Source organism: Euprymna scolopes, chromosome 29 (genome assembly GCF_053919585.1).
Source record: "Euprymna scolopes isolate OS-2025 chromosome 29, ASM5391958v1, whole genome shotgun sequence".
NCBI classification, from domain to species: Eukaryota; Metazoa; Mollusca; class Cephalopoda; order Sepiida; family Sepiolidae; genus Euprymna; species Euprymna scolopes.
The window spans coordinates 937,597-947,500 of NC_136510.1; positions in this window are offsets into that span (position 1 = coordinate 937,597).

The window sequence follows — 9,904 nt, forward strand, 5'->3', positions numbered from 1 at the left end:
ATATTTTGTTAAAAATCTGTGACATAATTTTGTTTCAAGAAAATGTCTAAAATTTCAAGCTTAAGTTTAACTTAAGGAATTTCATAGGGAAATTTAAACTCAAGTAATCTTGTTTAATTTGTATTAAAATGGGTATGAATTAATTTTAATTCAGATCTGATATATTATAATTTTTCAATGAGGGGTTGCTCATATTATGCGCTTAAAACCTTTAAAATACTAAAAAAAAAAAAACTGCAATTGAAGGAATACTTACTAATTGTTTAAATTTCAGAAAAATTGGAGTTTTCTGAATTTTTACGGATGGTTTCCATCCCGCTTTTCTGTTGTATTTTATATTATTGTTATAACCTTATTAAATGTCATGTTTATGATCATCGTAACAAAAGGGTATTAATGTTTTTCACACGCTGAGTTAACGATTATTTCGATTTTCTAAAACCGGTGAATATGTGGAATTTCGTGCTACTAATTTGGCTGTTTGTAGTCACATCAGAGGTGTAACAGATTTTTGAAATTCTTCTAATGCCGAATGAGTAAAGTCAACTCGAATCAGTGAAAGGTGAGACGGTTGATGCGAGTAATTTGTGGTCTCTTTTGAGATTACAGTGTAAGATGGGAACATTGTATTCGCAGCTGAAAAAGAAAACATTAACAAAATGAAAAAAAAGAAAAATCAACGTAGAATTTATTCCTTTGCTCTTTGTTTTTTTTTTGTTTTTTGCTTTTATTTTTATTTTTCTCTTTTTCTTTTTTCTTTTCTTTACTTTTTCTTCCTTTTATTTTTTATATTTCTCTTTTACTTTTCTTTTTTTCCTTCTGATTTGCTTATTTTCTTTTTTCTTTTATGTTATCTATTTTCTTTTGTCTTCTTTTTATTTTCATTTGTCTCTTTTTTCTTTTTCTTTTTTTCTTTTGTTTAATGTTTTTATACTTCTTTTTTATATACTCATCATTTTTTTGGTTTTTACTTTCTACTAGTTTATACCATGGTCAAAGATGATGAAAAAATATATATAGCCAATTTTCGCTAATATTCATAGGATTACGTGAGTAATTTAATGTTCATTAATTTATTTATTAATATTATTTGTGTTAACTTCTTACTGAGGATGAAAAGTTTCTTTCGGAATTTATTTCAGGACGAATAAATATTTATCTATATACACTATATATAAATAAAAATACAGTAGTTTTTAATTGTTTTCTTTGTTTGTTTTTCTTGTTTTCATAATTCAGTTTTTATTTCTGTTTCAATGCATTTTTACTTTTGCCTTTTTTACAAAGTACGCTGAACCGTATTTTGAAGAGTTCCGAAACCTCATCATTCATGCGTATTTAGGATTGTGTTAGGCAGTTTAGGCGGAATATTATCTGCTTGTGTAACATCCTAGGTGGCCGGCAGAGTTGAATACAGCATCTAAATCAATGAAACAGATGACTGTCCTTTGTTAGAAACACCAAAGATGTTAGAGTAAAGATTTGATCGGTTCAGTCACAAATCCGACGCAAACTACATTAGTCTGGACACGTTCTGAAATCACGTTCTGACCAGAATCATCTTAGAAGAATCGAAGCTAACATTTTAGCAAACATGTCGATCAAACTGATACCACGGTAGCTGCCGCATAAACGCTTATCAGTATTCTTAAAGAATTGTACCGGCGTTGCAGACTTTCTATTTTGTAGATTTTACTTCTTGTCTTTAGAATTCCTTTCCTGTTTCCTATTTCCCAAGCCTCCAAACAATCCGACATTTAAATATAATGTGAATAAAATTCTCGTTACCTAATTTTCAATCCAGGTTGCCCATATAAATCTCTTAACTATCATAGTATCTCTTCATGCTTGATATGCCTTGTTGTAAGGAAGTCAGAACACCAGAGTTTGTTGTCCAAATAAAGAATTTCATGTATAAGGACTGTCGTGTGTATAGAGAGACAATAAGTGCACAGTCTGACGTTAGTGTGAGAACTGTGACAGACAATTATTCGCGAGGAACTGAAGATACAGAAGATGCATCAGTCCACAACTCCATCCATTACAATTTGACCAAGATGCGGATCAAGACAGTTCCTTACCCTCCCTATAGTCCAGACCTTGCTCTCTGTGACTTTTAATTATTCCCTAAGCTCAAAGAAAACCTTGGAGGCTGTCGTTATGAGACAATTGGAGAGAGGAAAGAGGCTGTGACAAGGGTCATTGACACGCTCATACAAGAGGACTTCCATGGCGCCTTCAAGAAGTATTGGAACAGTTGCAGCCGGAGTTGATTACTTCGAAGAGGACTGAAGTGTCATGTGTGTACTATCAATAAAAGTGCCTATACGAAGAACTTTTGGAAAATTATTGAAGGCATCTTGTAACAATACCTTTTTCGAAAGAATCATTTTATGTGAAATATATAAAACATACGAAATAACTGTCATATTAACATGACTGTTATGAAGACATAAAGCTATGTTGAGTGTGAAGTCACCGTTTGGTTAGCATCACTCCAAATTCCACTTTGATCCTAAATGGTAGTACTTGTCAATAATATCTGGTATTAGATGCTGGGTCTGGCGTTATGTAAACTAGATAGACTAACACACATATATACACACGTCATATAAATAACTGCGACACTTATATGCAAACGTATACACACATTGATTAGAAGAACATTTTATTCCACTAGACGATGCACGAGTTTAAACACACGTACATAATATATACTCCCCGGTATAGAAAAGTTATATTTCGTCTTGATCGTGATGGCCGGCCATTTTGCTTATCTAGTGTGTTAAATGAGGCTGAACTACGATAGAAGCTGAAATATTAAAATAATTTGAAAAAGTTTTAATAAAACTCAACTGTACATAGAAATAAATAACTATTTTTACAAACATATTCGTCATTAGACAATCTTTTATTCAATGCCCCATTTATAGCAGTTAATATGATCAGGCGAAGGGAACAAGATGCTCTTACTTGTTTTCGTTTACGATCCCATCTTTTTCACTCGCTTTGAGTTGCTATCTGATCTATGATTTAGTAACCTTTTTCTACCTTTTCTTGGCATAATTCCTTATCCGTTTTTCTATTTAACGTTTCCACATCTAGCTGATCTATCTGTTTTAATGGTTCAAAACCACCAGGAAGTTTTTCCTTGAACAATTATACAAGTACACGTATTCGACACTCATATAACATTGGGTATAACATCCAGCTGCGCCAGGTAATGTAAGCATACATTCATATAATGAATAAATGTTAGAGGAAACAAAGAACTTAAAACATAAAGACGTTTATAAAAATGTCTGGATAACTCGAAAATAGGTTGATATGCCGTAAAACAAAACAACCAAATATTATTAATAAATATTTGAAGATATTACGACATGTAAGAACTAGTGATGGGACGATCTCGATATTTTCCCGATTCCGATACAATAACCGATTCCGATTCTTTATAAATCTCAAGATATTAAACAATAGAGTTGTTATTTAGTCTCGATTACCGTAAAAACACACGTTGTATGTGCATATATTTTCTCAAACTTAAAAATACACTTGTGTGATAGTAGGATCTATCGATTGTAGCTTAATTGGAAGTTTAAAATCAATAAATATTTATTATTTTATTATTACTATCAGCGATGGAATAGTTTGCTAAAGAAAAAAAATCAAATAAAAAAAGACAAAAGAATCGTTTTTGGCATCGGAAAATAGGCACACTATTACGATTCCGATACCCCAAAACTTCCGATTTTTCCGATTCCGATTAATCGTCCCCACACTAGTAAGAACAAATACTTTCCATCAAAATAACTGAATTAGGTTTAATATCCAGGTACACGGGTGGCGATCGTCCTGTTTTGCTGGTGGATATGAATGGCAGATATTGTAGTTGATAGATGCTTGGCCAAAGAAAGAGGGGACACAGAGAACTGAAAATACCTCTAGTGGGAGTCCGACAACCAAACAGATGTTTTATTTGTTTGAAAGAACATCGATGCCTCCGTTCAGTTTCGAAAGACAAAGGATACCCCTTTAGGGGCAGTTGCGCGTGTAATTATGAGGCAAGGGTCGCGCAATCCCTAACCACACCTCTCCTGAATTGACACTGTTTGGGTCCAGTGGTAAGGAGAAGACCAGGACGACTGGAAACAATGCCGAGATAAGCGGAGAGCACATGCAGCACCTGGAAGTCCCAAATGGTCACCCATTTAGTACTGACCAGGCTCAATGTTGCTTAACTTCGGTGATCCAGCGGGAACCGGTGTGTCAACGTGATTATGCCTTGAAAGATCAAGTGAATTATTAAATGAAAAAGTCATGTGAGAAACAATGCTCAGAGTTATTTTTGTTGTTGTTGTTGTTGTTGTTATTGTTGTTGCATTTTCACCCTAAACAGGCACAATGCCAATTTGACGTAGATGGATACTATCTGGGACATAATTTTATGAGGTACTATGTAGGGAGTCGAGCAGCAAGATGTCTGTTTACATTACACTTGAACTTCTGCATGTCAGTACAGCAAAGGAAACAAGAATCCGGAAGAGAATTCCAAAGTCTAGCAGTTCTAGAAAAGAAACTATTAGAGTAGAAGGTTTTCTTACATTTGGGGATTCTTACAGTGTAGGGGTGGAATTTTGATGCTTGTCGGGTTTGTCAAGGGTTAGGGTTAGTGTATTTACGTTGAAGGTGTGCTTATAATAAAAACACTTGTAAAACAGGCAGAGAGGTGCAACATTTTATCGACAGATAAGCTCCCATCAATGTAGACCGTCTAGATGTTATCTCCGGTGAATGTTTCTAGTGGTCCATCTCTGGGCGGCCAAATAATAACCATTAACAAAAGTCCAGAATCAGTAAAGAGTGAAAAAAATCCAGGAGATAGGAAGGAGAAGCAGTCCGGAAGGAGGAAAAAGAGGAGGAGAAAAGATACCCGGGGCGGGAAAGGAGTGGCTATCTTATTAACCAATAATAAAAAGCAGCATTCTCAGTCCTTGTACTTCCTCTGTAAAGAACACGCTAGAGAAGGTCGTCGCAATGCCTGTCATATGTAATAGTCGTTTAGTCAAATATTCAGATAGAATATAGACGTGTGTATCTTATGACTTTCTTTTTACATGGCTTGTTGCACTTTGCTATTTTAGCCTATAAATTTGATTTGATAAAACAAAACAAACAAAAGTATCGACCAATGGACTGACAGACGAAGCCTCTTTTAAGAAAAAATGACCGAAAGTAAAATAGTATAAATAAATGCGATTTTGATTTCGTTTTCGGGTGAACGTATCCGGATGGGTAGGATTGTTGCATTCGCAGGGGAAAAATGTATTTGATCTTGTGTAATTCTAGAACCTTTATTCTTCTATTATTCTCCCCATCACTCTCTCTCTTTCTCTCTCTCTCTCTCACTCACTCACTCACTCACTCACTCACTCACACACACACACTAGACGTCTGTCTTTATCTTGTTATTTCCAAGCAGTTTTTTCTTACTATTAAGACAGTGGATAAAATACTCTAATCTCCCCGGGAAGAGCATTGAGGCGGGGGAGGATAAAATTGGAATGCCTCTACATACATTGTGATGAACATCTTCTGCGCCTTCCTGTCAGTGTTATAATAAACTGTCCCTGTTTATAAATATTTCTGCTTATACTAACTTGTTCATATATGCTGAATAAAGAAAGGATGGTTGCGATAAGGCAATACGTATGGCAGTAACACTCAGTTTCGTATCACACCTCCGGTAGCACGCAGATATCTCTGAATCTTTCACGACTTCATCAGTACCAACATTTGGCCAGGGGGCCATCTGACGTTGTGCAATGGTGCGCAGTCGACAAAGATACCAACTGTACATTTTACGCACCAAGTACAACCTGATTGCCATGATAAAATTGGTGTTCAGGCGTCTCTTGAAGGACACTGTGACATCACGTGTTTCAGGTTCAAGGTGTGTAGGTCATGGTGGAAGCTCAGGTTGATGTCCTCGAGTGAAATATATTCAGCAATACACTTTGAATTTTAAGAATATATCAATTATTGGCAGAACAATAAGTAGTTAGTCTCAAGTCAACATGAAGGCATTTCCTCAAACTTTGATGAATTTGAGTGTTTTCAGCGCGGGCCACATCATGCCGTTCTACATCTTGTAAAAGATACTCAGATTTAATTCTGATGGCTATTTTGAGTTGTTGTCAAGGGCTGGCCACAAGAAAGCGAAAATACATAAAGGATCAGTTCGTGTAAAATCTCCGGAAAAACCCAAAAGTGGCTGTCTGAAAACATCCATGACCTCACCAATCTCAACATCTGATTGCTGCCATTATGTGTTGAGCGCCATTGAGAAAGATACCAGCCGCACCGTTTGCAACAGCCAGAACTCTATTGAATTCTATGAGAAAATTGTATCAAAATACGCAGTGAAAGCTTCAGGTTAAGGTCCTATGTAATAGAGGACCCGGGCAACTTCTTGGGGTAAGCTTTATTTAGTAAAATTTTTCCAAAGAGGTGCACTTTAAATTTTGAAAATATATCAATTATTGTGTCAGATGTGGCGTTTTTTGTTTTTGTTTCTGTTTTTTTTTTGTTTTTGTTTTTTTTCAAACGCAAGTGTCAAATTTATCCTGAACATCCTGTTTCTTATATGATCTAAGATTTTGCCTATACGCTTCTAAAACTAACTCTCAACTCCAAATACTGACTACTTGTACAATGTTATTGTAAGTAAAATCAGCGAGCGAGAGGCTGGTGTAGGATTCCTGAGCTTTTGTTTATAATAATATAAGCCAAGATTCTTCGGGTCATTTTAGATTTAAAGTGATTTTTCAAAGTGTACAGTAGTTGCCTACATCTTTCTGAAGGTCGTATTTTGCAATTTAATTCTTAAAAAATAATTCCAAGCTAGAAATCTTTTTTTATTTCGTCATAACAATACGCTAAGTTTATAGTATTAATATATTTGATATTCAAAACCTATTGAAAATCATTTTTATGGAAATCACTCCAGACAGTGGGTAAAGCCACTTGATGTAAGGAGCTAACAATAACAAAAATTATTATTGTAAAGACAGGATATGCCTATTAATTTTAGTCTTGAAAAAATTAAAGGTAGGACAATAGTATGGAGAGAGTGTTCTATAAGTTTGCATTTCCTAGAAAGAAGCTACTGGAATAGTGAGCTGTATCACAATGAGGTATCAAAACAGCGAATCAGCGGAGCTCACTAGATTAATGCGTCAAGCGAGCTGGAACAAAATAAAGCAGGGGATAGATCAGACAATTCTGAAGAACACATGAAATAATAATATTTATAGAAAAGACTGAGACTAGTGACATCATGTGAGAGTTGTTGCCGACAAGAAAGTCTGAAACTTCTTAAAAATTTTCAAATGGGTCAGAGATTCAGCAGCCCAAATATGACAACAGTATTCAAGGAATCAATATTTCGAACGAAACTCTTTATTGAATCCACGGGGGTGGTTTTATCTCGTTCTATCAGTCATTTGACATGAAGATTTCCGAGTTCGACAAAAAGCACATGGTTGAGATCGGAGGTTACATCAACCGAAAAGTTGTGAGAATAAAATTTAAGATGACATCAGTAATTTAAATAATCCAAAAAATCCAAATTATTAATCCTCATCTAAAAATTTACTGAACATAACATCTCTTGTTCTTTTCTCGGTCTTTCTCGTCATGGGTCAGTTTATCAGGTGGTGATATCCCAATTTGGGAGCTTTGGGGAATGAGGAGTCACTCTTCAATAAGCATTACTCACATGTTTTACTCAAGCACGACATAAAATTGTAGCGGCCACCCTTGGGCAAGGTGTTCACAATTAAATTTACATTTTCGCACTTTTTTTCTTTTCTTTCTGTTGTTCTGCTTATCCTATTTCTCAAATCTATCAAATACGCCAGTTCTCACCCCATTCAACTGATCTCAATATGACACAAAACTTTTCTGTATACGGTAAAGAGTTCATATGAAAGGATAATTGACCTGTGACTTACAGTGCATAATAAAGTTTTTATATATATATATGAGATTTTCTTAATCAGCATAGTCGAAAACTTACAAGTCGCCATTTAAAAAAAAATTGTGTAAGTGGACCTGATGTAAAAATTTACCCCCATCCATAAAAAAGTAAACATGTGCGCAATGTCGAGAATCCAGTAATTTTTTTTACAGTGATCACCACTTATCAAGGGCCGGAAGCCACTCAGGGATAAGGGTTATTGCAAGTACATTACGTTAGTGTGGAGATTTGATGAAGTGTTTACTTAAGGAGGCGTTTCATTAGGAATTTGTTGACGTTGGACTTGAAGACATCCAAGTTGTAGTCCGGTGGGAAGCAGGCAGACGGAACAGAATTCCACAGGCGTGCAGTTCTAAGAAAGATGATATTGCCGAAACATTTATTTTTAATCCAGGGACGATCGTAATAGATTGCACAAAAAAAGTATATTTAAATAAAGTGCATAAAAACGTAACTATGTCTGAAAAAATATTAATTACTGGAACAAATCTACAAAGCGGGCGAACGAAAGAGGAATGCTTGTTGTGTTTTCTTCGGCATCACCATTAAGAAATGTAAAAAGCCAGCGAGAGAGAGAAATATAGAGAGAGCAAGAGAGAAGGAGAGCAAGAGAGAGAGTGAGAGTTAGGAAAATATATAGAGAGAAATATAGGGAGGAAGAGAGAGAGATAATAAATGTTTGTTGTTTTTGCTTCGGTATCACCGTAAAGAACTGTAAAAAGCGAACGAGAAAGAGAGAGAGAGAGAGTGCGAAAAAGAGAGAGTTCAGAAGAATATATATAGAGAGAGATAGGGAGGGAGGGAGAGAGAGAAAGAGAGAGAGAGAGAGAGAGAGAGAGAATGCAAACTTGCGCCGTTAAATATAAAAAAAATGAACGCAGTTATTTCCTCAGAGGACAAAAGTAAGTATCATTGCGACGCTATATTTGAATGGTACATTAGTGTTCGTTTCAGAAAACTTATGTTATGTCTGGGAGTTTATGATTCAGTTACAAAGGGTGAAGCCCAATATCTGTCGAAAATGCAGAATACCTAACGGTGATGACTGCGGGCGGTAAATATTTAGAGGGAAAAATAGGAACTACTTCTTCTAAAGATGGTTTCGATTGTGATAATGTTACTCCTAGGATGAAATGTATGATTTTGTTATAACGATTAAATGTGTCTAAAATGGCGTTCTAAAGTTACAGCGGATGGTGTTTAATGGTCTAGACAATAAATTCTTATATGGCATCTGTTGTGGTAAAGTACGGCTCTTTGGTCCAGAGAGGAATTTCTGCAATGAAAATATTATATATAGAAATATGGTGAAAACGTGCAAAAGCTCCGCGTATGTAGCAAAAGAATCGCCTATAAAATTCAACTCTTGGCTTAAGACAGACAAACCGTGGTCTCATCTATACATTGACTACGCTGTACCAATAAAAGGAACACACTTTCTCGTCTTAGTAGACAATTTTACTAAATGTCCAGAAGTTTTCAAATGCAAAACCCAGATAAGTAAAAACACAATAATCATATTACAGTAGCTGTTTAAAAGATTCGGTGTATTGAAGACTATTGTATCTGACAATGGAATGCAATTTTCCTCCCAAAAATCCGAAATTATTTGTAAAATACTTTGGATTGATCACCTAAATTATGCATCTTATCAACCAAGATCAAATAGACTAATTAGGAAATTTGTCGGCGTTTTCAAAAGAGCGATTAAAAAGGCAAAAGGTGTCGAAGCGGAAAATAAAGAATTACAAAAGTTTTATCTTTTTATCGAATAACACCAAATGTTAAGACTAACGTGAACATTTCCCCTATGGATTCAATGTTTGCTAGAAAAGTACGTTCGTTTTTTTATAAATTGATCCC